Source organism: Lytechinus variegatus, chromosome 2 (genome assembly GCF_018143015.1).
Source record: "Lytechinus variegatus isolate NC3 chromosome 2, Lvar_3.0, whole genome shotgun sequence".
Taxonomy (NCBI): Eukaryota; Metazoa; Echinodermata; class Echinoidea; order Temnopleuroida; family Toxopneustidae; genus Lytechinus; species Lytechinus variegatus.
The window spans coordinates 23,468,412-23,473,903 of NC_054741.1; positions in this window are offsets into that span (position 1 = coordinate 23,468,412).

The following is a 5,492-nucleotide window of genomic DNA, read 5'->3' on the forward strand; positions in this document are numbered from 1 at the left end:
ATGTTTGGTTTGGGAGATCAGAAGGAAATTATGAAACGCTTAACAGGTTACATAAAAGGGCAGCGTATCTTATAGCAAAGCACACATGGATGATACGTTCTAAAATCGTGTTTAAAGACCCGAATTGGCCCTCTCTAAACAAAGTTCTCCATAGAGCCTCATGTGTTCTTATGTATACGTGTGTCAACAAATTATCGCCCGCCATTTTATACGATAGACTTTCATTCGTTGATGATGTCTCTACTAGAACCACACATAGTTCTGACAAATTGCTCTTGAGATTGCCAAAATGTCTTACGACCTTTTACCAAAAATCTTTCCTGTTTCTAGGCTCTTTCACTTGGAACCAACTGACTGACCATATAAGATTTTCAAGATCTGTTCATTCCTTTAAATACCAACTTAAACACATATATACAAATCATATCGTTCATTTTAATCATATACAATACACTTATCATCCACTATTCTATTGTCCGTGCCGTTCCTATAGTAAATTAGATATCGATTGCTGCTCATTTCTTGTCTTTCTTTTATTCCCACTTATCATTTAGACATTAAAACGTGTTGTGTTTTGTTTGTTTGTTTCGTTTTTGTTTTGTTTTTCTCTTTTTATCTTGATGTATATAGTGATATAATTACCAAATGATGCGATATGTCTTCTGCTTGTTTTTTTAATTCCAAAATTAAATTTATTAGTACTGTGTAATACATTGCCTATGTTTGCCTTATGTTTTAACGATCCATCATCTTTTTAAATACTTTTTATATATATATATATATATATAAACACAGAGCCCTGAGGTAGACCAGCTTTAATGTTAATATTTTGCATATTTATATCATGTATATTGTCATATCTGTAACTCTTAACACATTTTCGTATTTTTACTTTGTACTTGTTCCTTTGTTCTGTATCTTATATAAATAATGTCTTGTTACTATGTTTTTCGTAATGCTGATAAGGCCACTCTGTATAAATATTCGAGAAGAAATAAATAAGTAAATAAATAAAAAAGTTTACTTTTCGTAATCATGAAGATGATATTTATATAACCATGTGCGGATTCGGGATTTCCAAGGGGGGGTGGGCACATTACCTCGATGATAATTTGACAAGCCCCCCCCCCCCGAAAAAAGTCCTCACTTTTAAAGGGGGGGGGGGGTCACACTTAGGTAAAAACGGCATATTTACATTATTTTTTTTATTATGGCTCTCAAAGTTGGGGTGGCACCGGCCGGATGTCCCCTCCCCCTGGATCCGCCACTGTGCCTTACTGAACAATTGATGCGAACGCGAAGCGCAAGCTGAACATTTTTGTTTTTTCGTCTTTTGAACTGGAAACTGTTAGCACTAATTTGTAACCATGAACAGAATATGTATCTAACTAAGTAATTGGGTCGAGCGCGAAGCGCGAGCTGAAAAAAATATTTTCCGTCTAGAAAACTTGATATTTACTTCGTCTTCACGAACAAGATAGATGTTCAAATAAAAAAAAATCCAAATAAAATAAATGTGAGCGCGAAACGCGAGCTGAAAATTGCTGATATTTAGACCTAAAAAGGGACATTATGAGCAAATTTTTGTTATCATGACACGTACCTGTCTCGCTAAACAAACAATACGAGCCCGAAGCGCCGGCCGATTTTTTGTTTACATTTACCCCAAACTGGGACATTTTAAGGACTATATTTTAGGAATTAATTAAGAGTATATATGTTTCACATTAGTCATCTAATGCGAGTGCCAAGTGCTTGCTGATTTTGTTAGAATTGCATCTAAACACATGAAGCACTTAAAATTAAAATAATAATAACCCCGCGTGAAGCGCGGAAGCTAAAGTGTTTTATCAATTTTTGCCATGAAAAGGGTCCCGAGAAAAGGGTCTTCTCCCAGATTTATTGAATACTTCCCTTGGAAAGATCAGATTTGATTACAAACAATTTAGCAACAGTGCATATCTCGCAAAACAGAGGAGAGTATGTGCCGGGAGGAAGACATTCTTCCCGCGCAGAGCAATGAAACTCTGAAATTTCAAAGGGCGGACGTTTCATCAAATTCAGATATCTCTATTACCCCCATCGATCTCTGATACCCCATCGGCTCTAATTCAATTGATTTTCTAAGATTATTGAACTTCATTACAAGGAAAATAGTGCGCAAAAAGTTGAAACTACTGTGATTTATTGAAATTATATATAAAAAAAGGATGCCTAATTTCGTTTACTTATCCCGAAGCGCTTCACTATGAATTATAAAGAAACTTAAGTGTCATTCAAATTTTCAAACTGAGGGCGCAAAACAGGACAGGAGATGAATGTGCAGGGAAATGACATGAAGTTTTATAGAATTTGATAAAAAAATATTGTACTTTTTTATTTAATACGACACGAATTTTAATATACCTTCCTTTTTTAAATTAGGAACCTGTTTGCCCCAGAATTATGGTTGTTTAGTAATGCTGAAAAGCGGGAGAAGTTGACTTTATGGAGGTGACGGCAGAAATTGATATAAAGATTTTACCCGCTCGGGGCCGACGTACCCGACCAGAAGTAGTTGCGCGATCAATTAAAAAAAGATAACTTTATATACTTCGGCCTAACCTTATAATGTATACATTTAAACTTTAACTGGCAAGAAACACATGTAGCTGAGGTGGAAAAACAGGGTAAGAGAAAGGGTGGGGAAAATAACGGAGAACTTCAATATTGTCATTTAACCGCGCGCAGCGCGGAAGCAAAATTCATATATATAAATTTAGAACAAGAATTAAGGGGTTTCTCTTTTGAGAAAAAAATAATAATAGAAAGAAAAAAAAAACAAAGCTACCTTTGTTCCCTTTCCTCCCTTCCCTTTTCCTTTCCTTCTTTCTTTTTCCCCTTCTTTTTTTTTCTTTTTGGGGATGTTTGGGGAGGCTACCGCCCCCCCACTGACTACGCGCCTGCACAAAAGGTCCATGGGGATATACACCACTTCATTGGGATAAGACTGTTCCAAAACCTGAGCTGGGTCCTTCAAAAGCTATTGTTCTCTGAGCGAGGAGAGTGCGAGTACGGGACATGGAAGGTGATAAGAGTCACGTTGATACGTGTGGACTGGATTATTCCTTTGAAACATATATAGAGCTGAATATTCCAACATGAACATGAAGTGAATAAATTCAGACATTTTAAGTACTTTATATTAAAAAAATTGTATGGGAATAATACCTAATTGATTGACTACCCTATAATTGCTTTGCTCGTTTTTGTATTGTGAATATTTTGTAGATTAAAGTTTTATTGCAGTTTCCCCCGGCCAGTATTGTGATGCAACAATTAAGTGTGAAATAAATTTTGCAAAATGTAATCAGGAAAAAAATGCTTTAGTTTATCTAGAATGCCAGTGTTTCGAGAGATTTACATTTCCAAGAGCAGGAAATAAAGAGCATGGATTCTGCCTTTTACTCTATTTAATACTGAAGCACTTGACATAAAAGAGGCCCTGATATTAAATCATAGATTAAGTATGTTTATTGTACAGTAGTTTTTTATCAATTACAATTACTTCCCCTTTCAAAACTTCAATCATAATTATTGAAAAATGAAATTAACACGAAGCGGCCTTAATGAAGGCAGTAATGAATTAATTGAATTATACTTTTTGATTAATTGTAGGCCGAATTGAAGTTTTAAAAGGGAAAGTAATTGTGTGAAGTTTTGAAACGGAATGTCATTTTGTAACTGAAAATAAATACTGTACAATAAAGGCAGTTTCATTTTTCTCCATGTAGCAATTGTAAGCACATGTTTTTAAAACATAAAGAAAAAGAAGAATAAAAATCCTCTTCATATTATTAATACAACGTTATTCATGCAAAGAAGTTTACATTAACAAGGACGGTGATCATATTCTGCCCAGTGTGCATACCACTCGACTATAGGCCCTGCAATATTGACTTACAAATTGTTTATTTCTTTTTCAACAAGACAAAGTAAAATAGTTGTAGTACATTGACAATTGAAAATGATTATACAAACAATATGAATTGAGGTAGGTTTTACTTTTTTTCAATAAATAAAACAAAGTATAATAAACAATATCTGAGAAAATGGAGGGATCCCCTAAAAAGCACATGCTTGTCGTGTGTCAACCCCTATGAATTGGAATTCACAGTAGGTTGTATTTGTCCTGGTCTGAAAACCGTTTATCAAGATTTCAATCGATATGATCTGTGCCCCGGCCTGCAGACTAATGGTGAGGGGGGCGCCGCGGCGGCCCCACGGTGTGAGAGGGCAGAAAAATTTCGTTTGGAGAGGACTTGTCGAGTCAGCCGTCCCCGGGGCCGCCCTCACCACCCTCAAATGACTCTTTCTTTCTACATTCGTCTATTTTTTTGGGGGGGGGGTATTATACTGTATTGCAGGGTTGGGCTTAATTACAAGGTAATTGATCAATATTATTACGTAATTAATTGCATTTTTTAGTAATTGTAATTGAACTTTTGAAAGGGTAAGTATATTTGTAATTGAAAAAAAAACACTATTCATGCCTTTTTCATGTCAACTTCTTCAGTATAAAAGAAATTAAAAGACTGAATCCCTATTTAGCCGAAACCTTCATCTTGTCAGTTTCTCCGTAACTTAGAATTATGTTGAAATAGGTGGTACATAATTATGTACAGAACAAAAATTGGTTTCATAATATGAAATTTCTAGAAAGTAATTGTAATTGTAAAAGTAATTGGTAGTTGTAACTAAAAAAAAGTAGGGCCTAATTGTGATTGAACATTTCCTCAATTACATAACTGTAATTGTAACTGCAGAAAATAATTGAGCCTATTCCAGTTATAGGCCCTATTGTAACAACTTTCCAAGCAAATTCAAACAAATAAAACAACAGGGGGGAATCGTTTGAATTCGAACAGCGCATCTCAAACCGGGATCTCAAATGCCATCATAACTTTAACCATCCGTTTTGTCATTCAAATATGTTTTCATAACCATTGGCAAATATCATAATATATTGATGTTTTCATCATGTTATTTTTTTGCTCGCTATTCTTTTTTTTTTTGGGGGGGTAAATTTAAATTTTGCATTGCCAATGGATGAGAAATGAATCCGTCGCAGAGGGCGTTCAATTACGCAATAATTTTTTTCCTGTCGATTGATCGAGTTTTATTATGGGGCCGATTACACGAAAGGGTCTTTGGAAGAACCGTCTTTCATGTCGCCCAATTATTATGATGCGCAATGTGAAACACATTTTAAATAGATTACCTGCAAACATATTTTATTCATCTGTTAAAGTAAACTTGCTTACAAAATGATGTGATTTATCATGAAATTATATGTATTGATTTGAATGCTAGCTAACAAATTTTATTTGTTTATCATACATTTCAGAAAATCCCCGGAAATCCCTCATACAGCGCATCATAGAAGATGGGCGACACGAAAGACGGTCCTTGGAAAGACCCTCTTGTGCAATAGGCCCCACCTCTCCGTCTCC